General features: G+C 36.3%; 1 long non-coding RNA gene across 1 annotated transcript in view; it reads right to left on the bottom strand.

The window, feature by feature from the left end:
• The window catches only part of LOC135222802 (uncharacterized), a 71,170-nt gene that overhangs the window by 25,489 nt on the left and 18,239 nt on the right, over positions 1-27,442 (bottom strand). The window contains exon 2 of the long non-coding RNA XR_010316344.1: positions 22,450-22,690. This is a non-coding gene — a long non-coding RNA (uncharacterized LOC135222802). The remainder of the gene's footprint in view (positions 1-22,449; positions 22,691-27,442) is intronic.

The raw sequence follows: 27,442 nt of genomic DNA, 5'->3' as shown, positions 1-27,442 counted from the left end.
CCTAAATACACAAGCATTTTAATTCTTTTTTTTAATTGGTGTTGGCCTACATAAGCGATCCAACATAGACCACATTAATTGAAATGAAGCATAGATTTATGCAGCCAGTCCCGATATTAGGGTATAAATTCATTATAATCCTGCATGTCAGATGTTAATATAATTTAGAGATTAAGTCTGCACATCAAAATCTTATATTTTGAGGCAATGACGGGGCATAGACCTACTCGTCAATTTCTTATATTTTGAGACAATGACAGGGCATGGGCCTACACGTCAATTTCTTGTTGCAAATAGTTTTCTAGCCGTGTCTGTTGGAAATAGAGTAGCTTTTAATTAATATAGTAGTTTGAATTCCACGATATATAATGTATATGAATAAAGTGGAATATATATGTATAATCAAGTGCACATACATATACATGCGTGGATGGCCATTGTAATTGTAACGCTACTTATACCACAGAGGATAAAAGTAAAACTTGTGGGCACGCAGCGATGGCACACACAAATCAATCATAGGACTGTCTCAGCCTTACCCATAATTATCAAACTCCTCTCATTGAACTATACCAAAAATATATGTACTGAAGGGATAACAAATTATATTACTGTAATAGGCAAATATCAGGCTGCTGTAACATTTCTATGAAAATAATGGCTAAAGTTACATAACGAAATAAGAAAAACATAAATGATGGCTGAAAAAGTTAAGCATAGGATGGTCCAAACCAGTTTGCGAGTAGTCCATAAATCACTTGATTTTGGGAGAATTCTTGTAAAAAATTACCCTGTTTTGTTTGTTTGTTTGTTTGGTGTTTTTACGTTGCATGAAACCAGAGGTTATTCAGCCACGGGACCTACGGCTTTAAATGACTTTCAAACCATGTCGAGAGTGAGCTTCTATCACCAGAAATGCACATCTCTGACGCCTCAGTGCATGCCCGAGAATTGAACTCGTGGCCACCGAGGTGGTGGTCCATGACCAAACCGACCACGCCACTGAGGCGCTAAATTACCCTGCTGTACAAAAGGATATATAAGTCAGTAATTTCTCTCTCTCTCTCTGGAGAATATTCTAGCGTAGACTATATTCATAAAGATCTCAATTACTCTTAATTAAAACAAATGACTAAATTCTAATTAACAAGAGTAGGCAGATAATTCTTTACACCAGTATTTTATGAATAGGTCTATGTTTATTCTGCAATGTTAGGTTACCACATGACAAATTTTCGAGACCCTACAAGCACCATAACAGCAACAACAAAAACAAGAATAACCTATTTAATAACCACAATAAAACGACTGAATATAAGTTAGGCCTATAATACAGACGCTGCGTGAACCAACAAACAGACATAGGACATTATACATAGGTCTGCGTAATTTTTTATGATCCTGTTATTTTGAAAGGAGATAATGTCCTTAAGAAAATTGTCAACAAATTATATGCAATATGACTCATATAGAATATCATACTGTAACTTTTAAGTTATTCTGGTTATGCTGAGTGCAGTCACTGCTTGTCATGCCTCCGAATATGTAAATGACTACAAAGAAATCGAATTTAAGACTATCAAAATGTAGTCAAATTTCCTGAAATAAAATAAAATGCCAGTCTGCATAGCTCTGAGAAAGTCTTTGTGTTTAAATTTAGAATGGTGAACAGGCTTGACAATATCAGACGGTAATTATCATTGTCCAGTGATTCAAGTGTACCGATTCGAACACAGACATTCCCTGTCACCTCTGCATTCAGGTGAACCTCGTTTTACGAAATACAACATTGCAGCATCGCGGAACACTTCTGACTTCATTCATATTCTCTTGTTTTTACCATTGTTTGGGAGATATGTATTATGATTTTATTTCAGGGGATAATGTAACATTTCCTTTTGATAGTCAGCACAACGTATTTAATTTCGGTAAAACAACCATTGCAAAATAAATGAAGATGAAAAGAACAACAGATTTACCAACTTTTCGAAACTATAACCAACCAATCATCTTCGAGAAATTGTCGTGACCTAATGAATGGACTGCAAAGCTAGGCGGACTTGCTGTAACTTCTTGAGTATTATATGTCTAATAGAGACCGAAAAAAACAAAAAAATATCAGTGGTAAAATTCAATAGTAATTACTGAATAACTGTAAGGTTAGAATAGTAAACCAGGCTTCGTTTGAAATAACAACAGTTAAACCGTAAATCTATTAAAGAAGTGCAAACATGAAAAAAAAAATTAACGCTATGATGGAAATAAACATCTTCAAAGGGACATTAGAAAAACGTGGCGAAAAAGAGGAACGCCCGGATGTTCCTAGTGCCCATGGCCTGATACCAGAATGGTTAAAATGAAACTAGGCGACCTACACCTCGGTTTTACTATAGCACTGAAGATATGCATAGAGCTTACGCAAGCAGTTACATAACTAGCGGGTAAAAAGAAAGGCAGACACCCTCCACTCAGATACAGCCAAACGGTATTTACTGTTCAGACTACCTGTGTTGTTCTTTGGCAAAGCAACCATAGAAATCGGTTTTCAAGAGGATTTTTCTACCGTGACAAGAGGATAGCACTAGTTGACGCTACACAAACCTCTCTCGCAAAGACAAATTTATGGAGAGAGAGAGAGAGAGAGAGAGAGAGAAAGTCGTCTCTCTCTCTAAGAATTAAGAGAAACAAGCACTGACAGTTTTTAATGAATGAAAAATCCACCTTACCTCATAAGCTACTTAACTATTGACAGAAAGACACTGAAAAGAGTTCGTGCCTTGTAGATTGCGTATTAAAGCTGTGTGTGTGTGAGAGAGAGAGAGAGAGAGAGAGAGAGAGAGAGAGAGAACCGCATGTATGCATCAGTAACCAAGTTGGGCGTTAGCGAGGCAAACGTTACATAACTGGGTTTACGTAAGGAGAGAGAGAGAGAGAGAGAGAGAGAGATCCCATGGCACAAGCAGGGAGGAGGTCGGGAGTCGATGGGGTTAGCGGATATCGGAATGGCGAGGGGAGGAAAAGAGGAAGGGGCTTCATTGCCCATGCACAGGATAAAGTGAGGAAATGGTTATTAACTGCAATAATAACACAGATGTGCTAAAAAAAAGTATATTTGAAGGTGATCAGGAGGATGAGGAAGCCACTAGCAAGAATTCCTAATGCAGCGCAGTGAGGGCAGAGGTCGAGAAGGTGAGCTTTCGAGCTTTCTGCTCAGTGATTGAATTTCTCTGGCGTGGCAATAAAACTAATGTTGAAGATCGACTACCAACTCAAAAACGCGTTCTCTCTCTCTCTCTCTCTCTCTCTCTCTCGTTTTTCTCCTCTCTCTTTTTCCCCTATATATATATATATATATATATATATATATTCTATATATATATATATATATATATCCTATATATATATATATTAGGCAGGACAGCTAATCAGCCACATATGAAGATATGAGGGCAGTGGAAACACTGCTATATAAAAACAAAAAAAATATCAATGGTAAAATTCAACGGTAATTACTGAATAACTGTTAGGCTAGGATAGTAAACCAGGCTTCGTTTTAAGTAACAACAACTAAACCATAAATTGATTGAAGAAGTGCAAACATACAAAAAATAACGCTATGAGGGGAAATAAACATCTTCAAAGGGAAGTTAGAAAAACATGGCGAAAAAGAAGAACGTACGAGCATTCCTAGTATTCAAATCTGTGCCAGCGTTACACTTGTACATGATAAAACTTTTAACCAAAAGCTTTCTCAGATTATTTCAAGACAGAGGAGCAGTTAAAATGAATCTAATTCCAAAGAATCCTCTGAAGATTTTATCTTTATTCAATACTAAAGAAGGTTTAAGCGATCTTATGATGTCTGGGGTGATATATAAATTCGGTTGTCCTTGGTGTTCTCGAGGAACTTAAGCGAATTGCACCCTGAGACTTCTCAAGGAACGTGCCGACCCTCACAGAGGTGTTAGCTATCGAACGGGCAATAAATGAGTCATCCCAAGTTTTCGAATATAAGAGAGCATGCCAAACAATGTGATCAATTTAAAATCATTACAAGGTCCTCTTCCCAGCTAGCACTATCTATTCTGGATCACTAACTATCAGAAAGAAAGTACCATTGTTGAATCCCCAAAGCTCCTGGATTCCCCCCCCCCCCCCCCCCCCGCCCTTTTCTCTCTCTCTCTCTCTCTCTCTCTCTCACCTGTCGTAACCGGCTTTTTTGCTTTTCAGCTACCCACATTCCCTCTTTCTCCCTTCTATACAGGTTGGTACCTCCAGCAATGACTAATCTATCCTTATGTACATTTGCTTTTAAAGAGATTTTTGTACAACTTATTTGCATTTATAATCCACAATATTTATTCTTTTATTGCAGCCTTGAACATGAGACTAGTTATCTTGAAACGTTGGCACAAATAAAGATGTTTTATGTATCAGTCTGTTTCCACTGCCCTCATAAATATAACACGTATTAAACGACTGAATACTCTAAAGGCAACAGTGATCCCTTAACAACTTACCAGTATTGCAGAAAATCAGACTAAGTTCATCAAAACAGGTGTGAGGTAATCTTGTAAGTAATTAAATTAATCAAAGGGCATCACTCCATCAACAACTTTAAAAGTCTAAGTATTTCCCTGATTTCAGAAGTCTAAGTACTTCCCTGGTTCTAAGTCACTTCATGAAAATTGAAGGAAAGCAAATCAATTACCACTCTATGTTTCTACCTAACATAATCATAATCAAATGAAAATATACTGGTTAGAAATGAAACACTTATAAAAATTTTAAATACAAAAATTTATTATTAAACTCAAAATTTATAAGTGAAATTCACAATATCAGGAAAAATTACTGTTACTTGAAAACAAAGTAAAGTTTAATTAATTCTTGAATCAAATTAAGCAAAATTAAATCAAAATTAACTTATCACAAAATTCAAGAAAATTAATTCAATTGAAATTCAAAAGTGTTAGGCAATAATTGAAAATTTGAAATTAATTCACAAGTGCTAAACAATAATAAAACTTGAAAAGAATTCTAAGTAAATGCAAATTAATTCACAAATCAAAAGTGTTAGGCAATAATTGAAAGTTTGAAATTAATTCACAAGTGCTAAACAATAATAAAACTTGAAAAGAATTCTCAGTAAATGCAAATTAATTCACAAATCAAAAGTGTTAGGCAATAATTGAAAATTTGAAATTAATTCACAAGTGCTAAACAATAATAAAACTTGAAGAAAAGAATTCTAAGTAAATGCAAATTAATTCACAAGTATTAAATTTAATTAAATGTGCAATGATTAAGCAATGAAAATAACCAAGTCAATTAAATTGTGAATGCAAATGAAAATATAAAATAAAAAGACAAACTTCAATAAGAAAATGAAATAGTGCACAAACAATGGAACAAACACAAAACACAAAAAATATGCAATGTGTAAAAGTGTAAATCTTTTTCACTCAAAACAATATAACCATCAGTTTTTACCAAACCTTCACAGCCATCTGTTATTAGTTATTAGTTAACCACAGTTCCTATCTGTTATTAGTTAACCACAATCACTATTCCTAACCGTTATTAGTTATTAGTTGCAACTATTAAAAATATAGCACACTTTACCTTTTTGGTATATCAACTTCTTTCTTTCTTTGCTGCAGGCTTGATTCACACTTTCACAAAACCCAGGCGCCGTTACGAAACAATGTTTGTTCAGATTCCACAAAAAAATAAACTAAATAACACTAAACAAACTCTAAGAAATATCAAATATGAAATTCTAAGTTACGAGTGACCAATTTACGTTACGTTAATATAATCTCAAAGATGTCGCGAGAGAGAGAGAGAGAGAGAGAGAGAGAGAGAGAGAGAGAGAGAGAGAGATGTTAATGCCTCGAGGTTCTAAGATATAATGAAATCTCTTCCTTGCGGAAACTGGACTGAGGAGATGACACAAAACGTATTTGGCTCGAATGCTTCAAGAAAGTTTGAAATCTGACGCAATCTTCATAAAGAAATGTGCAATCCCCACGTGGCTTTGATCAAAGACATACACGTACAAGACAATTCTGCTCAATAGACACGTACCCGATTGAAACGGAGGTTGAGCGATAATTAAGATTGACATGTTTTGATAACAACGCAAGACTCGATTCGATCGCTATCAAATGCGTCGACAGATTTAGGAAAGCAAATGGATCTCGCAGACCCTCCAATCTCAAAGTGTTGACATAAAAGGGGAAACAATCATAGCTTCGAACGGACAAAGAAAATCTCTCTCTTTTTACGTTCTACATTATAATATATATATTCTTTTACATTATGTTATGCGAAATCTGAACACACATTTAAAACATCCTAACTCTAAGCTATCTAGGAATCTGAAAAAATGTTACACAATCTTACATGACATTTCAAAGAGGGGAAATATTGATTTTGAAAGTAGCACTATATAATAATAATATATATATATATATATATATATATATATATATATATATATATATATATAATATATAAATATATATGGTGTTGGCAAGACGTGAAAATAGACATATATATTAAAATAAATGAGGTTGATAACCTTTGCTCATGCCGGATAGAAACAGATGCAAGACAGTGAATTCCTCAAATAGAAAACACGCCGTTTCTAATACAAGATGCGTGCTCATTCCAGAGATATGAGGTAAACTACAAGGGAGGTTACTTTAGGTTGTTACAGGCCACCAAGTGCACTAGGTGATCGTGTACATGGGAACAGAGGAAAAGACTACCATGCGTACGTTCGTGTGTTCAGTAGCATGCGTGCATCCATACGTCTATTGGTGGGCGTACATACATACGATGGTTACAAGTGAATGAGATATAATCTCTAGCATGTGAATTAAAATATGTGTGAGGTAATCTTAATTAAAGGGCATCACTCGTGCAAATTCAAATTTAAGTATTTCCCTGATTCTGTTTTATTTGTGGGAAACGTCACAATTATCACTCTATATTTCTACCTAAACAAAATAAATTATAGCTGGTGGTTCAATGAAATGCTCATATAAATTTTAAATACAAAAGTTTATTTCTAAATTCAAAATTTATAAGTGAAATTCACAATCTCAGGGAAATTGTTATTACTTGAAAACAAAAGTTTAATTAATTCTTGAATTAATTATTAAGCAAAATTCAATCAAAGTTTATCAAGAAAATTAATTAAATTAAATCATAAAGCAATAATTAAATTTGAAATTAAATTTAATTAAATGCAAGTTAATTCACAAGTGTAAGATTCAAAATGTACACAATAGAATATTATTCAAACTAATTAAACAAAATAAAGACAATACAGAAAAACATAATGCATAATATGAAAACAATTAAAGCATTGACAGTATAATCATTAAGCATATAAAAAAAAATGGAATATGTGAAAATAACAAAGCAAAAGATAAATGTTTAGAAATAATAAAACGTTGAAGTGCACTTCACAACATTTGTAAAAATACCTTATACCCAGCTGCAGCGTCAATCAAAAGGCCTGTTACAATTTTACACTTTTTCACTATTTTCTTGGGCGCCTTCACAGATTTAACAAAATTAATACTTATGTTCAGATTCCACAAACAACACATATATTACTAAGAATTATAAAAAAAATGAGTGACCAGCTCGTTACGTTAAGTTACTGTTACAGCCTTGCGAGCGAGCGAGAGAGAGAGAGAGAGAGAGAGAGAGTATAACGCACGCCGCTCGTCTCAAAGCGAAAGAATGAATCAATTCCTCTCGCCCCATAAGCGTATGGGGTGGGCGATTAGTCTCTAGTTCAATACGAAAACATATTACGTCATCTCTATAGGAATAGCTAATACAAGACTCCTTTGTTCCATTACAGGACCGCCCGTGATGTGTATACATCGATAAAAAAATGCTGGACTAAGACATTCTCAAAGAGCAAAGCAACTCCCTCCCAAAGGCTTATGAGCTTTCACTCTCTGTGTGTTACGGTACTTAAAAATGAAAAGTGGATCACTTAAGGCATGTTATCTTTAAATTTGGGAAATCTGAACACAGAAACAAACATTTCATACTACGATACACAAGTTCTGATGTGAATTAATCATATTACCACAATTATAATTGCATTCCAAACTTACATTATAAGATTCCTCCCCCCAGAAGATTAGTTATTCCGGGTTTGAATCCAACGATTCACAACGGGATAAATAATCGGCAACTACATTGTTCTTACCAGATATGTGCTCAACCTTTATATTATACTGTTGCAAGCACAAAGACCACCTGGTCAGTCTTTGATTATGGTTTTTCATCCGCTGTATGAATGACAGTGGATTGTGATCAGACAACACTAACAGTTCTTCCTTCCTAGGTCTGTTCACATACACTTCAAACTTTTTCAATGCTGTGATTAAGGCTAGAGTTTCCTTTTCAATAGTTGCATAGTTTTTCTGATGCTTTTTCAGTTTCGAAGACAGGAAACACACAGGGTGTAGAAGGTTATTTTCATCTTCTTGAAGTAGAACAGCTCCAATTCTGCAATCAGAGGCATCAACTTGTATCACAAATTTCTTATTAAAGTCTGGAGCTTGAAGCACGGGTCTTGAAGTTAAAATGGCTTTTACCTTCTCAAAGGATTCTTGACATTCTGGAGTCCAAACAAACTTAGCTTTGGGACAAGTTAAGTCTGTCAAGGGAGCTACTATGGCTGAGAAATTTGGACAGAAACGACGATAGAATCCAGCCATGCCCAAAAATCTTTGTAGTTGCTTCCTAGTAGTAGGGGGGGTAGCCTTACGGATACCTTCCACATTAGCATTCACCGGAGCGAGAAGGCCTTTTCCAACTTCAAACCCAAGGTACTGAACAGTCGCCTTCCCAAACTCACTCTTCTCTAGGTTGAGTGTTAGTCCTGCCTCTTGTAGTTTCTTGAAAACTTTCTTCAGGATCTGCAGATGTTCTTCCCACGTTGTAGAGTAAATGACTATGTCATCAAGGTATACACCTACTCCTTCTATAGATCCTAGCAGTTGATCCATCACTCGTTGAAATGTGGCTGGTGCATTCATCAGACCAAATGGCAATACAGTATACTGATACAATCCAAAAGGAGTAATAAAAGCTGACAGGAACTTCGCATTTTCATCTAAGGGTATCTGATAATATCCCTTCAATAAGTCTATCTTGGAAACAAACTTGGCTTGCCCAATATTATCAAGTAACTGATCTATAAGAGGCAAGGGATAATTGTCAGCCATACTTATGGAATTCAGTTTCCTATAATCAGTACACATCCTAAAGGAGCCATCAGGTTTCTTCACTAACACACACGGAGAACTGAAGTGACTTGAACTGGGTTCTGCTAATCCATGTTGCAGCAAATACTGAACTTCTTTCTTCAGAACATCTCGATGATAAGGTGATAAGCGATAAGCTCTTTGCTTGAACGATTTTCCATCTTCTTTGATCTTGATTTCATGTTTGGTCAGATTGGTACATCTGGGTACATCTGCAAAAATCTCTGTGAAGCTTCTAATCACTTCACTCAATTCCTCACCTTGCTCAACATTAAGATGTTTCAGTTTACCCTCCAAATTTTCCAAAATTGAAGAATTATTCATCTTGCTTTCAGCTCCCAATTCATAGCCATCATCGTCTTCTGTAGATGAAGTTGTCTGTATTATTGACACAGTTTCAGTTCTAGTGTGTGAGAAGTAAGGTTTCAAAAGGTTCACATGTATCTTCCTCTGTCGTTTTCTTCTTTCTGGTGTTTCAATCACATAAGTTCTATCACTTAACTTCTCAATTATCCTGTAGGGACCTTGAAATTTATTTGTAAGGGGAAATCTCTTGACTGGCAGAAACACTAACACTTGTTGACCAACACTAAAACTTCTTAGTTTAGTCTATCTGTCATAGTTCTTTTTCATTTTCTCTTGACTCATTTTCAGATTCTCTAAAGAGAATTTTCTAATCTCTTCCAACCTTTTCCTTAAGTTCTTCACATACTCTCCTTGGATTTCCTCTTTATTTTCTACCCAATTTTCTGCAAGAATCTTCAAAGGTCCTCTCACTTCTCTTCCAAAAATCATCTCATTAGGTGAACATCCCATGCTTTCTTGATAAGCATTCCTAACTTCAAATAACATTAAGGGTAAACCAACATCCCATTCTCTTCCTGACTCAGAACAATACTTTGTCAACATACTTTTCAATGTCTGGTGGAACCTTTCCAAGGCACCTTGAGTTTCTGGATGATAAGCAGTTGATAACTGTTGTTTTACCCCTAATAAGTGCATCACATCCTGGAACAACTTGGAAGTAAAGTTCGTTCCTCTATCATTTTGTACAATTTCTGGTATACCAAACTTGGAGAAAAACTCCAATAGTTTCTCAGCTACTATCTTGGCAGATATGTTTCTGACAGGGATCGCTTCAGGATATCTGGTAACAGGACACATTAATGTCAACAGATATTCATTTCCTTTCTTCGTCTTCGGAAGCGGTCCAACATATCTATAATCACCTTGTTAAAGGGTTCTCCTCTCTAACTTCTATAGGTTGTAAGGGGGCTTTCTGAATGGTTTCATTAGGTTTTCCAGCTATCTGGCAGGTATGACACTCTCGACAGAACCTGCTAACATCTTTATGAAGTCCAGGCCAGAAAAAATATCTCATGATCTTCTCCACAGTCTTCCTGACTCCCATATGTCCAGATTCATGAGCTACTGCTACCACTTGCTTTCTCAATGGACATGGAATCAAAATCTGATGATATTCGCCCCATTCAGCATTTCCGGGTATATCTGAAGGTGTATACTTCCTCATCAGTAAACCTTCCTTCAGATAATAACAGGTAGGAGTTTGTTGCATCTCTTCCTGATCAACAACTCTGAAGAACAAATCAGCTAACGATGCATCCCTCTTCTGCAAGTCCATTAGCTTCTCTCTTGTTACCTGTCCAACTTCAATAGTTGAACTATCAATATCTGCTACCTCAGCTACTGTAGTTTCACTTCTATCTTCAGGAACACCTTGACTACTCGGAGTCTCTTCAGGAACAACAGATTCTTCATTTTCTTGGGAAATCTCTTCTCGGTCAGCTCCACGGGAGGCATCACTCCCCTGGAACAATTGTTATAAGTTCAAAGATCCTTCACTTGATCCATCTTGGGCGTGCAAATCCTCAGTTTCTTCACCAACAGTCGTAATTCTCCTCATACTTCTGGTAGTTACACAACTAGGGAATAGGTGGGGGTTATTCTTCTCCAACTCTACCGTAGGACTAATCCTCAACGGTTTGTCTGTCACTACAGGACAAGGAACAAATGGAACACCACCAACTTCATTTCCCAACAGAACATGTACACCTTCCACAGCCAGTGAGTCCTTTACAGCAAAATCAACACTCCCTGTCACCAATTCACAGGACAGGTGTAAGCGGCATATAGGAGTTACTTCCTCTCCTCCTATAACCTTCAAAATAACTGAATCTCCAGTGAGATTCTTCTCCAACATTGGGTGAGCACCACGTAACACCACACTATGGTTGCTCCCTGTATCACGTAAAATCTTGACTGGTACCTGCACACTCTCTTCCTGAGTTGCCAGTGTACCCTCATAGATATATGGCTTAAAAGCCTCCAAACTGCTCAGCCACTCACTGCTTGAAGTTACATTTCCACTGGTTGCTAAACACTCAGCTTGTTTAGTTTCAGTCCTCCCTGTAGTCGGATTCCTCCCCACATTGTTCTTAACAGTCTGTTTGACCTGGTCACCTCTTACTATTTGACCAACAGGCTTGGACTGCTGATAATTCCAATAACACTCTTGACTGAAGTGTCCTGCTCTTCCACACTTGAAGCAGACAACATTAGGCTTTTGCAACTGTCTTGCAAAATTAGATGAGGATTTCACATTAGCTTGTTGAGGAGTATTATTAGTTGCAGGTTTCCCGCTTATAAAATTGTTCCTGAAACCTGGATGAGACTTAAAACCTGGGCGTGGTTGACTCTGGTACTTGACATTATAATTACGCCTGCTACTAATTATATTGTAGTCCTCACTCAGTGTAGCAGCTTTGTCAAGTTTTTTAACCTCTCTCTCTCTCAAATAGGCTCTTATATGCTCAGGAATACCTTTAAAATATTGCTCTAAAACAACTAACTCTTCTACCTCTTCAAAAGTTGTAACTTTAGCTGCCTCCAACCATCTTTTAAAACACCCTCTCACTTTATAAGCATAATCCAAGAAAGTTACTTTTTCATCCTTTCTTAAGTTTCTGAATCTTTCATTGTAGTACTCTGGGGTCAACTGGTATACTTGTAGCACATTATGTTTGAGCACCTTATAGTCTTTACACTGATCAGCTGTTAAGGCTAGATAAGCACTTCTCCCTTTACCAATCAAGACACTTTGTAGCAAAACTGACCATTTATCTTCTGGCCATCCCATACCTGAAGCCACTTTCTCAAAGTGATCAAAGAACTCATCTGGAGCCTCTTCAGTAAACTTAGGGATTAACTTCTGCACTCTTACTACATCAAATGCAGGGTCTTGATTACCATGGTTAGGGTTAGACGGTGTTGCAGGTAATGTGGATCTAGCTCTTATCAATTCCATCTCCCTTTCATGTCTTGCAATTTCTCTTTCCTCTTTTATCCTTTGCCTTTCATCTTCTGCAGCTTTTTCTTCTTCTCTTTCTCTTCTTTCTTGTTTTTCCCTGTCTATTCTGTCTTTTTCAGCTTGTATTCTCTCTCTTTCAGCCTGTATTTTCAGCTTGATCAAACTTTCTTCTGCTTCTATGCGTCTGAGTTCTAACTCTGCATCACTTTTCTCTTTCTTTTCTACTTGCTTATTTATAAGATCAGCCTGTGCTACATTCAACAACTCTTGAGCTAGTTCTAACTCATCATCATCAGTTATTCTACCAGAGTCTATCAATGCTTGCATGGCAATGCATTTGATTTGTGCTTTTATCATGCTACTAGTCACATGACAACCACATGCTGCTGCTAGAGCACTCCACTGTGCCTTAGTCAAAGTAGTTTCAGACAACACTTGGATGGAAGGGGCTGCTAAAAATTCCTGAGTATCGAATGGAGCCATTTTTCTCAAATACAATTCTTACAATAAAATGCAAAAACAAATATATGGTCACTCTTCTAACAAAATATATTCCTAACACCACCAGTATAAGCTAGAGTGATAATGTGATTTGTTTTCCTCCCTGGTTTCTGGGGATCATTGATACTTGGTACATAAAGTGCCAAATATCCCGGGTCTGGGCACCATCAATACTTGGACGAAGTGGTGTAGAGTATCTGGGTCTGGATACCATTAATACTTGGTGCATGAAATAGTCAAAGATCTGTGTCTGGACACCATTAATATTTGTTAACCCAAATTGCCAAGTATCTGGTTACTACACTTACCATTTGTACTTGCTAATACAAGAGACCCTTTTATTCCTGGGTCTGGGACACCCTTTGTACTTAGGGCACAGTTCATTCAAGTACCTGGTTGTTACTTACCTCACTACAGACAGACACCTGACCCTTCATCACAATATATATAATATATATATATATATATATATATATATATATATATATATATATATATATATATAAAGGTTTTTGCCACGACGGAAAGAAATGAAAAAGAAAACGAGATTTATATACTTCGTGATCAAGTTATTCATATATATATATATATATATATATATATATATATATATATATATATATATTGTATGAACAACGGATGTGGATCACTCACTTGTATTTGCATCTATCCTGAATAAGGAGGGACAATCACAAAGTAAAGTGAGGCTGAGGGCCTATTTCACAGTAGGCATTGATTATGCAAATTCTAAGGGGTAGCTTATTACTTATATTTACATTCACAATCATACTAAAGAATAGATAACACCTTATGGGTTTAATTAATGATGGATCAGATCTTGAAGTAGACGAATTGGTGGCCAGTCTGGCTGGTCACGCGGTACATAGGAGACTCAAAGAAGGGGAAGAATCCTGGATCAACACGAAGCGAGAAGCCAGAATCCACAACGGCTCAATTGTAGCCTGTAAGAGGCGATTTCTATATAAGCGGGGGGTGCGCCATACACATGAACATTGATCAAGGAATACGCGTAAGGTACAAAGGGCCCAATCACGTGAAGAATATCTTATGTTAATAATCACTTGAAGGGGGAGCTGTTACATTACTGATTAATTATGAGGGCAAGCAGTTATGTTAAGGATAAATTTCGAATTGAAGAATTTAGTTGCTGGTTATTAACTCGACATAGGTACGTTATTTCACAACTGGGGTAATCTCTGGCTGATCCCCAGTAACACTGCAATTATAATGCAGCACAAATAAAACACAATATCACTAGAGCACAGTTCAATGGTAGCATAATACGATTATACCCCGATTATACCCCAATGCAATTATAATAAAGTACAGGAATTGCTCAGGAGAATGAAAGGAAATTAAGTCAGAGATTGAGATTGTCTGACTGCTGGAATTTGGTATTGGCATATTACCTGGTGGGAGAATGGAGTTCATGTTCCTCAGGGCACCCATGGGGAAGGAAATTTACTTGGTAGGACACTATACGCATGCTAACAGTAGCCTTCTAGAGAGGAGGGGTCTGTGGCTCAAAGGGAGCAGATAATCTTGCTCGTCTGAAGCAGAAGTGCCTCATGCTGATTCCCAGCATTCCCTTCTTTTTTATAACTACAGAGAGAGTTCACCAGAATCCTGTTAGGTGGTGCTACTTGTTCTTCCACACCTTTCCCACGTGGTCTGCACATGGTGTGGTAGCCAATATGGCGGCCAGGCGACCGCATTTTCTCTCTCAATCCCCAGGTAAGCTGCAGACATAAATTCATAGGCAGTCAAAGGGACAAGAGGGGAGTAAGAGTTAATCCCTCAATTGTAGCGGACTGTTGACTGGAGGGCGAGTTTCAACTGTATTTAATTATGAATAAAATTAAAAATGAGTACTATGAATAAAATTAAGAATGTAATTACTTTTAATCAGAGATGGCATAAAACTTCTCAAAATATATGTATGTGAGTGTGTGTGTGTGTGTGTGTGTGTGTGTGGTGTGTGTGTGTGTGTAATTGTAATAGCCACAATTCCCTCTCAACTTCTTGAATACTTCGCACTATTTTTGGATACACTTGTCACTACTAAACCTTGAGATCCAAATGTAAGAAAATGAAGAAAAGAGAGAAGAATTCAGTCGAGAATTTAAGAGGTAATTGGGGCTATTACAGTTACACATGTATCTGGTAAAAATTACCTGTAGATTCTACATATACATACATTACATAATATATAATTTATATATATATATATATATATATATATATATATATGATATATATGATGTATATATATATATATTATATATATATATATATATGTATATATATATATATATATATATTATATATATATATATATATATATATATATATATATATATATATTATATATATATATATATGCATATATTAGTTATTGCTTAGTTCTCAATAATTCAGACATTTTTCCAGTTGACAAGGGGGATAAGTATAGCCACCAGTATTGGAGTGACAGGAGATTTTGAAGTGGTTTGGACTTGGTGAGTCACCAAGAAAAACGCCTGGAAAAGCTAAGCCCCAACCCTAATTAAGCCCCCCCCCAATCTTATTCCATTTACTGGCGCTCCAACAGGCCAAGTCTCTAACCTAGAGCAATGTCGCTGGCAACCACCGATTCCTTTATAAGGCAAGGGTACCCACCAAAATCAGTTCAGTTACAAATCTACTTGCTATCCTGGAGAACTCGCTGTCAGCCTGAGGCCCGAAACTGGAGAGCAGGTGGTGGACTCAAACTTCTCACACTAAGTCTGCTTGCCACGCAGTGATCTTTCAGTCTGCCCGATGACTGAAGCTGTTGGCAGGAAGTGAACTCACACCTCAGACTTTCTCATGCTGAACAGAAGTGCCAATTCCCAGAAGTCGCCAATGACTTGGATCACAAGCAAAACCCAAGAAGCAATGGAAGATAATGTGCCCTGGAAGGGAAATTGGTTGCCCAGTATCTTTTTCTTCACCCCAATATCTCTTTCACAATTCATAATTTAATTCAATTCCCCTTCCTCTGACTTTACAACATTGTATTTTTCAGTACCAGTGTGTGTCCCTTGCTAGAAGTGCATAGAGTAACGCCATTCCCTTGCTAGAAGTGATCAGAATAACACAATCTACTTTACTTGTGTATTAACTATTCCTAAGCAAGATATTATCTTGTTAGTTTTCTCATCTTGAATTATTTTGCTTCCAGACGTGGTACCAGTGTCATTTACCGGGTAGATGTTCCACCAGTGATACTGATTTGCCAAGAGAAGTCCCCCCTACCAGGCTTTATATACAACTTGGAATTACTTAATCTACTAATTCCCAATTCAGTAATTTATTGTACTACATTTTCATTTTAGTGAGATATGTAACCTTTGATTTACCATTGTGCTTTTAAATAAAGTAATTTTAAGAAGCAGATTTCTCACCTGGTGACCTTCCAATTATTTGTACTTTTTTTCTGGTTGTGTCATTTCGATGGTTTTATTGCAAAGTCCTATTGAATGCAGTAAACTATAGTGCCAATCAAAAAACTTAATAATAATCTATACATGAATTTTACCAATACAAAATAACATAATATAATTATTAATATATAGATATACATGATTTTACATACAATACATAATATATAGTATAGATAATATATATTATAATATAATATATATATATATATATATATCTTAATAATAATATATATATTTAATTTTACATCAGAACATATATATTATAATAATTATATATATATATATTATATATATATATATATATATATATATAATATATTACACACATTTATCTAATAAAAGGAGGCCATAAAAATGCCAAAATATAGAAAGTAAGTACTATATTTCAGAAACTGCTGTCTCTCCCTCCAGGTAGCTAATGAGACAAAATAGGCAGTATTTATACCAAGAGATCCATCCACAGGTAATCCGTTTGACTAGGTCACCCCCACCCTGATAATTTCTCTTTAATCTTCTTAAGCTTTGATTGAAGGAAGATTTTTATTTATGATATCTGAATCCCAGACACCCTTTGAGATGTTCATTACAAGTCTTTATTTAATCAAGGCTGACTCTATCATCTGGCTTTTGTATAGACATTTGCTGCTATAAATTATATTTGGCAAATTCCACCTTATTCTGTGATTATGGTTATTTATATGGTTAAAAATAGTTGAGCTCAGTTGACCATACCTAACTGACTGTTCATGTTATATTAATCTCTGAGGAAGTCTTTTTCCTGTAAAGCCGATGTAAGATTGGTCACAGTCCATGCAAGGGATTTTGTATACTCCTGTGTCCTTGGGGATTGTCCTTTGTTGGGCATTAATCTGGGATTTGGCTAGGGTATTTAGGTAGGTAATGGCAAAAGGGTTGGATTTTCTGAGAATCTGGGTCACTGTCTTAATCCTGTCCAGGTGTGGGATTTTTATTTTATTGTTGGATGTCTCCCTGGTCTTGTCTTGTGAGGGTCAGTAGACTATTCTGACTCGGCAGTTTTCTCCCTTGTATTACTACAACGAACAAAGACAAAACCCCTTTTAATGGGTTCTCCCTGGGATTAGTTTCTGGATGATAAATGAGCTGTCATACCCCATCAGGGTTAACGACTGACTGATGTCAAAACCTCCACAGGGTCACTTGCACTTATGGGGTACTGTTGTAATATGGTCCCATATTAATTTGGAAAACAACCATTAAAGTATGAACTTTCTGCCAAGTTGCTAAAATTCACGTCTCATGGGAGGAGGTTCCTTGGCTTATCTCTAACTTTCTACCTGACCTCGCCCCTTTTTACCTGACCTGGTCCTAAGCATTGTTGTTGGACCCTCAAGTTCCCAACTTCTCCACGCACCTCAACCTCTCTCGATACACCTGCACTTGTATTGTTCTCTCTGTTTCGCACTTCTCTGCCAGCATTCAAATGTCTTTTTCAGGTTCTGGTAGACGATTAGCAGCAAAAATGAAGGATCCAAGAATAAATCACCCCTCAACGGACTTGGACTTGGGTTTTGAGAACAACAATATCCAGTTTTGACAGGATGGTACCAGTTCAGATACCTGGGTATAAATATGGCCTGCTTGGGCCCACCAAATTGCATTTGCTCGTGACCAGTAAGATACGGCATACTGTCCTGGCCAGAAGACATAATTCTGATAGTGATTGAGTACTCGTGGCAGTCTGATCTGCTCTTTGACTCCAGCTTTGTCTCAGTATATTATACCTGACGACTGCCTACCACTCTCCTTGAACATTGTCTTGAAGCTGAGGTGGCTAGTAATATCAAGAACTGTGTATCCAGACTCTGCCTACAAGTCTGATTGACGAATGCCCTTGGCTTGGTTCTTGATTGATGAAGACTTGTTTTCTAACTCTTTGGTGAAGCCCTGCAAGTGACTTATGTCCCATGGATGACGACCTAGTAAAGACTATGCCCGCCAGTCTACAATCTAAGGTAACTGAAAATGAACAATTGTTCTGTCGGCTCTTCACCCTTCTTCCTAGCACTCATTCTTATTATCAGCTGTGTTTTCTCTTTTCATTCCCATTCCTAGATTTCCGTCTCCCTACGGGACCATGGAGTATTTTGTGTGATATAACTATCACGCTGATTGAATTTTGCTTCTCTAAAATAACGTTTAAGCTTAAAGCAGTTCATGAAATGTTAAAGAATTAATCGTCTGTAGAAGTCTTACATTTTGCCGTGTAACTTTTGCTTTTCAATTACCAGCATTTCATGCAGGAATACTTTTCAGATTCATATATATTGACCCATTGTGTGCCTGCCCCTGTAGATCAACAGTGCCACTCACTCAACTCTGCCAGAGCCTATGTTGGGGTATCATATCCCTGAATGCCAGCGACTCTCAAGCTCGCTTATAGTGCTCCACTGCGTAGAGTTATTGTGCATTGTTAAATTTAGTTCATGATCTGTAAACTTATGTCCATACTTGACTTTGTAGGATGAAAGATTGCTTTCATTCTGGTGGCACTTTGCCTTGCTATTGTGCATAATAGAAGGACCATTATGTTACAAGTGCCATGGAGCCAGATAGTGCTCTTGTAATTGTAAATCTTCTGATTTCCCTTTTCGAAATGATATTAATTTATGGACAGCGTACGTGTTATATTTAGTCCTTATCTTAGTTAATGATTTCCGTTATTTTAAAGGGGTGTACTCTTATTTTTCTGTTCACAGTCTGCATGCCATTAGTCAGCAACTGGGTAGATTGAGCACCAGGAAATAATTTTTCCAAAATTTAGGATTTTGTAACTGTACTAACCCCGCCATTGCAACTATGAATATATATATATATATATATATATATATATATAATATATCTATATATATATATATATATATATATAATATATATATATATATATATATATAAATATATATATATATATATGATATATATGTTATATATATACATATATATATACATTATATATATATATATGAGTGTGTGTGTGTGTGTGTTTGTGTGTGTGACTGTATAGGAAGAAAACCATATACTTCGAAAACACTACATTTATTGCATGGACTTTACTTATGTTTCTCGCATGCGAATAAAATTAATATGGATAGCAAAAGAATGAAAGGAAGAAAAGACAGGTGAAGCCAAGGAAACTTCAGTAGAAGGATATCCAAGTCAGTCCGTTTACAAACTGGTGTCAAGATAACAGCAATTGCATAACAACTGCTGTGTCAAAGTCGCTGATAAATTAAATTCACTCCATATGTCACCTAGCAACTAGTGCTTGGGTCCCACCTTAGTCAGCTATGAATGTGCCGAGAGCCTTGCCAACTTTTCTGTCGTCGTGATTTATAAACATCAATGAAAATGAATGAATTAACAAATGTATCAATACATGCACCACATCTTAAGACACCATTTATTATTTATTATTATTTAGATCGGGGCTTTACTCTTTCTAATGTGGGTTACATATTTTATTTCCATAATAAGCTTTTGATAAATATTATACATCTAACATATTTTACAGAAAAAACACAAGAAAAAAGTTAGTTTTTAAAGCATCATACGTGCACCAAGTATTGTTTTTGCAATCATGATCATTACCTCATATTGAAGCGACAACATCAAGTATGTTTACGATACCCCAGATGCCCCGACGAAAATGGGAAATATCTGCATAGAAACAATGACACAAGCATGAGTGAGAACTAGAACAAGTATGAAAATTATTAACGCAACTATCTTGCTCCCTCTGGGTTTAGTTGATATGCATTTAAAGGCTGAGTGCAATTAATCCCTATTACCCAGGTTTTAGCACACAAAAAGACAAGAGGTTCGAATCCTATTCTGTTAAGCCAAGTGGAAATAAATTGTATATTAGTGGTCTTTCCTTCTGATTCTATAAGAATGTCAGGAAATTTTGAATGATAAAAAAATAATAATAACTACAGCATGGATTCTGAGTGTTAAGAGAAGCTGCAATAAAAAATGAATCATTTATAAAATATATCAGAAATAAAATTGTTTTTTGACCTGGCCGATGACCAAACTACAATAGTAAAAAACACTTGAGAAAAAGAGCTTGTTTTCCACTCTGTGGCGTGAGAACCAATGTGGGATTCCTAGTTTTTAGTTAACGACCATTAGGCAGGAATCGATGAACAAATGTATGGCAAATGAAAGTGTAATGGGGCTGCATGTTCATAAGGCAGTAATAGCCTTCTAGTGACTCTAGTCCATTAGCTAAGTAATTCAGCAGTTCCCAGATCTAAAGCAAGTTGATGTTATCGTGTTTCCCAACAATTATAATTAAAATCGAAATTGGATGGAAAAATTAATATTAAGAGGGAAGAAGAAGCTGTTGAAGAAAATGAAAGATGGTTAATGCTAGTCTTGAATTACTTTTCTTTTGTATGTACCATCACGTGATTTAATCCTGCCAATTGAAGTATGTCAGCACCATAAAACCATACTAGTACACCCTATGGTATCTAACATCCTACCAACATGCAAATGAAACGGATTGTATATCTAATTTTATTTTGTCTTTTTGTACAGGCCAATGGGAGGGGCAACTATTAGCCCTTAGCTAGAAAAATTCGTGAAAAACCAAGAAAGTTGTATGAGAGAGAGAGAGAGAGAGAGAGAAAAGCTTAACGTTAATGAAAGATGAAAGTGATAGTCTCATGCATCATTACAACCGTTCATCAAATATGCAGTCCAAGCAGACATTCAAAGCATAACCGAATGACAGAAGTTAAAATGCGCTTAGTCTGAGAGAGAGAGAGAGAGAGAGAGAGAGAGAGAGGAGAGAGAGGAGAGAGAGAGAGAAGCAATCCCGTTTGAGTGATGACTGAATTACCAACAAAATATGATAAAAAAAAATCTAGAACTCCACAGAATAGTTATTCTGCAAAAGGAAATTGTACTGTTTACCAAGCAGTCGCAAAGGGGAAGTACCTTTTATGGATCGTATAGGCGAACGAAATGAATTTCCTTTTCAATACCACACTGATACTGGATGTCCATCTCTAGGAAACCGTAGATCTAAATATATACCTATATCACCGATCAATATCGCTAATGTGTTCTTAATTCACCTCAGGTTTACTACAGAAAAATTTACCCGTGCTGATTTTCTTCCAGTCAGGTGGAGACTACAAGCCAGTGTGCAATCGAACCTCAAAGCAGGGAGGAAACAAGCAGGGAATGCCAAGAAACTAACTATATCGATTATTAATTATACATTATTTTGTCATTCACTACCGAAAACACTATGGTTATCAACATAGACGCCATCTCAACTCTCTGACAACATCACGACAAAAATTCAGCAAATTTGATTGGGGTGTCACAGCCCCTTCAACATATTACAGACATTAATTCCCACCAAAAGAGGAAAGGTCCTTTTTATGAATTTCTGTTAGTTTTTAAATGTTTTTCTTACTCGTTCTTTGCTTGATTCATTAGATTTCGACGACTATTTTTGAATTTTTATGTTGGCTTTGCTTCTGTGCTAAAGTGCAGTTCCAGCAAACGCGGCCAACAACACACTTGAGTCATACACACTGGATTTGTCTTCAGAAATATAGCTGTTTTATTCACCGATATTTACTTCTTTGCTATTCTCTTTGCTTTTGTTATCCCTTGTTTTTCAGACAAGGCATTCGTTCTACTTTAAGAATGCTTTCTTTGATAATTAATAGGCGTAAGTTAGTTTCCCATGAACCCTTGCAAAAACAATAATAATAATAACAGGCTAAATGTGCAAACTCAACATATCAGAAACGCTAAGAAATCCACTTACTAATATTCCTGTTCTAGTAAGGGGGAATTCCAAGTGTTGGAACGAGGTTAGTAGTAATTGCTCAAAGTTTCTCGGTCCACATTACGTCAATTAACTTGGCCCGTTAAGATATGCCATTGATGTTGTTAACTGGCCTTTGCGTGCTGCCTTTGGAGGGACACAAACAGAATTAAATGACTTCAGAGCGACGTAGTGACTCAAACACTCAGCACCATGGCGCCCGCCTATGCCTACATAACACCTACAAAGAAAAGAATATCTGAGAACAAATAGTGTGGCACCAGTAAATATGGAATGATGAACAAAATAAATAAATGAAGCATTTAATTATAATCAAACATACCAATACTATAGATACGAAGGGTTAAGACTGCTGTAACTAGCGGCGGTATCACGTTGACCATCTTGCTAAAGAAAGTTTTTAATCCAAATCCAAAAATGTTCACTTTCAGGATGAACCTCGAGGGTGTAGTTAATCCTGATAATGGACGTAATCGAGCGTACTGTCCAACTGTTTGATTTTACTTACAGGTGATCTTTGTGTTATGCTTTTGCACTAATGAATGGGAGGTAATAGCAGGTCTCCGGTAGCCCTATAGAAAAATAAAAAAATAGGAGTCTGACCAAATAAAAGTAGGAGATATAATCATAAAGAAGTAGGAGTGCCACATGGATATGATGTGATGTTTCAAATACGACATTTTAAGCATTTAAATACATACAAGTAAGAGTAACACATGGATATGATGTGATATTTCAAATCACATTATGTACGTATGTAATAACGTTTAAAATTAATTATCAAAGAATATTCAACCAGCGCAAGTAAGAAGGTATTACTTAATCCATTATATTAAATAAAGACTTTTAAAAAGATGTATTTTCTTTAGCTTGCTCTATTTTACAACCAATTATGAAACAGAAGTTACTAGGCGCTTCCACTTGGTTTTACCCTTTTTTATTAATCTATATTTGATTCAATTATGCAACATTATCAACTTCAGATTTTCAGTAAAATAAGCATTTCACTAGCATTCAATAATACGTAAGTAATAGGCAAATAAGAAAATATTATCAATCAGAATAAATGTCAATAATTTAAAAAATGAACCTGCATATGAGCTTCACAAAACATTAAATCACTACCATTCAAGTTTTTCCTCATTGCTTAGAGAAGCAATTCATTTGAAATTTTCTTCAGTTCAACAGTTGATTTCTCCAACTTAGCTCTCCCGGACTCTAAAGGAGCCTCAGCAGCAGCTACTTCTGCAGGATCGATTTTCTTGACAACGCAAGCTTTCTTCAATCTCTGATTGGCTTCATTCAAAAATTCTTTTGATGGTTCAATCTCATCTTACTGTAATTGTTTTCCGTAGGTCTTCCTCCTTCTCTTCTTGTTACCTCTGGAGTTTCAGCTGCTTTCCTTCTTCTTTTTTCTATTCTAGTTTTTCTTCTTTGGCTCTCTTTTCTGCATCTTTCATGGCTTGGTAACTGCGCTGTGTGGACTTCGAAATGCAAGGATGATCTTGGCATTGATTGGCACTTTATTCGCACCTCCTTAGTGTTTAATTTTCCCCTGCAATGTCCAGAGACCATTTATGGATCTCTCATCTAGGCAGTTCCTTCTGGCTGTGACCACAATGTTAAGAGAGAAACCCCTCTCAACATCAGCTTGTCCATAGCTCAATGTCAATGCTGCCTTGGTAAGTTTTCAAGAGTTGGATATTTGGGGATTCCTAAACTGGTGATATTGCTTAGAATATTTGCCCAATAGAAATCAACTTGCTTCCATCTGATGCAGTGTCCTTTTGTGCTGTCATACTCATCTATTTATAACTCCTTTTTAACTACTTCATTTGCATACAACTGCCGCTTTCACATATTGTTATGCTCTGACAAGGCACGATTTTGGACATTTCACGAGAAACTTCTTTGATAGACTTTTCAGAAGACTTCTCTCAGCAGGTTGCTATTCAGTGGTACCATGTTAACCGAGTGCTTTACCACTATTGTCATCAACTTGCGAGCACCATATCTGAAAATGTAAATTTCACTTTGCTTCAGCTTTGATTCAAAAATTATTTTCTTGGTTTCTTCCACTTCCAAGGTTTCCAAAGACATCTGGTTGTCTAAGTTTGAGAGATTGATATTGCAAAAAGAATTTCCCGCCATTTCTCCAATAAGCTTCAGCTTCGCAGAACTTGACATTACACTCCTGATCATTTCTGACAATTTATCATACAAAAAGTGAATAAGAGGCTGGTCACTTTGCATTATGGTCAGGAATTTGGTGCACAAACTGCCGAATGATTTAAGAAATTGCACGCTAACTATGGTCGAAGGTGCATTCAATGCTGCAAATATTTTCTTGGTGGAATAAGAATCAGTTTTACTACCTTGTTTGGGAACAACATTGGTGAAATAATGGCGCAATGCAGCATACTGCTCAAGAACTCTTTCAATGACAGGAACTAACAAACCCCAACGGGAAATGACGTCACGCTTGAACTCTCCTTCGCTCAATCTCCAAGGGGTTCTGCACACCCCCCCCTCGGAGTCTTCCTTCCTAGTTGGATACTTACTGAAGTACTTGAAGATGGAACCAAGAAATTCCTCTATTCCCTCGTTACTGAATTCAGTCATCCTCTACCCAAATGAGTTATGAACTATGCGCAAATCATCACTAATAATGTGGTTAATCAACAAATCAATAACCAAACACATTGCCGCACTCATTCAACACACTTCTGTATTCTTATATCTGTTAAGTTATAAACTGATTTTTTTTAATCCTTTTCAAGTTTTTAGTAGGCATTTCCTAAAAAAAAGTAGGAAACGTAGGACTAAGTAGGAGGGGGGTCAGAAAAAGTAGTAAAAGTAGGAGCACTATGAGGCCTGTGATAGAGAATCACCTCTTTATTGTGACCCGCGGCCACTTCACTTAATCATCCATACAAGAGGAAATGTCAACGCCACTTTTAAAAATAATGCCAAAACTAACGCTGAAAAATTTGAATGGGTTTGGGGGAATTTGGCAGAAGTGCTAATCGCCTTCGAGCATCAATCATTTGTTGCTAGAGTATAAATGAATGAGAACAGTATGCATGAGAACAGTATTACAATTAGAAATGTTAATTGTATTGGCACAAGCTGCAGTACATGAATTGCATTAATCATCGCCGAGGCGATCCAGCAGCAAAAAAACGGCAGAATAAACCTTATATCAATAATGGAAAAACTAAGTAAAAACAAGCTCTCTCTCTCTCTCTCTCTCTCTCTCTCTCTCTCTCTCTCTCTTACCGTACGGTTACGAAATCCTATGTTACAATAATTGGATATTAAACGGAATTTGTGGCTTAATATTTGTGTGGGTATATGTATAATATATACATACATACATACATTAGATATATGCGTGTGTATATATAGTATATATATATATATATATATATACATATACATATATATGTATACATATATATACATATATATATATATATATATATATATATATATATATATATATATGTGTGTGTGTGTGTGTGTGTGTGTGCTTCCGTGTTGTATGTACAAGATTGCATAAAGTGTGCGGGTTAGATATAATGACAAAAGTTGAAGCCCTGAAAATGGTGTGTGTGTGTGTGTGTGTGTGTGTAGCATAAGGGTAGGTGAAAGGGTGACAATTGTAGAATTGTGGAGAAATGTATGACAAATGATAAAGGGGTCAGAGAAGGTGATAAAAACAAATTGCTTTAAAGAGTGCATGTTTCGGAAGTTGAGAAGGGAGGGGAGGAAGACCTAGAAAATCGAAGTAGGTGTAGGTGGTATGAAAGAGGCACAAGAGAGCGTGCCTCATAAAAAGGAAAGTCGTACTGTCTGTAGGAGTTCGCCGTGCCGTTGATGATTATTTTCCTTGAATGCGTAGGCGTATGAAGCGACCTAATTGTTGAGGAATTTTTATGCACGAGGAGTTCATTGATACCTCGCCTGATAAAGTGTAAACGTGGCAATAGCTACTGCGCTGGTTTAATGCAAGCAACTAAATCCTTTCAATGCCCATACCGTGACCTTGTACCAGAGCGTTCGACATAGTGTCAAAAAGTTCAAAAACATGTACCAGATCCTGGTAATAGCTACTGCACTTTCACCTTACATAATTGTATATTCATTTCGTAAATCCTGCTCCTAATAATTTCGTAAAAAATTCTCAAAATTCGAGTAAACGTTGTACGTCTGACGTGCATACAGAATGTAGACTGCCAGTATTATGCAGCTCTACAACAGCAAGAGAACAGATTATGAAAACTGGGGTTTTCCTGAAAGTCACATTTTTGCAGATCAGTGGAAAATAATAAAATGGAAACAAATAAAAACGCTATTGGGGCTGAAGAAAACTCACCAACTTTTCATGAAAGCAAAGTCATTTATCATAGTGTTTACAGTTTTCACGTTTAAGCCGAAAATATGAGACATTTTAAATCCATTTTATTTCTACATCACGGGAAAAAAAGACACGAAAATATCCAGAGATGAATAATGAAGACTTTTACAAAGATGAAATATGCAATTTAAAACGAGTTGAGTTCTTTCGATGTATTATTGTTTGATGCCATTGTTATTCGGAAAACAACACAGGAAACGAAATTCGCTTTTTTATCTTATTGACATTATTATTAATCACAAGAGGAGAGAAAACTGTACTTTCTTTCGTGATTGGCTTTTACTTCTATTTTCTCATTCCGGAGAAAAACAGGCAAGAACCTCTGTGTTGCTATGTCCCGCTAAAAAAAGATATATTTTTTCTTTACGCTCTAAAACCCGAAAGAGAGAACGTGCGAAAGAGCGAGAGAGAAAGTAAATTTCAAACGATTCTTTCTCCTCTGCTGCCATCAAAATAGAGGATTTGAAAAGAATTTCCATTGTTTCCGAATATTTTAATTTCTCCATCTGAACCCATTTGTCTCAACGCTGCAAAATAAAATAAAATGTGGGG

The sequence above is a fragment of the Macrobrachium nipponense genome, chromosome 8, assembly GCF_015104395.2.
Source record: "Macrobrachium nipponense isolate FS-2020 chromosome 8, ASM1510439v2, whole genome shotgun sequence".
NCBI classification, from domain to species: domain Eukaryota; kingdom Metazoa; phylum Arthropoda; class Malacostraca; order Decapoda; family Palaemonidae; genus Macrobrachium; species Macrobrachium nipponense.
Note: the sequence above shows the minus strand (reverse complement) of the source record. Positions and strands in the feature narration are given on the sequence as shown.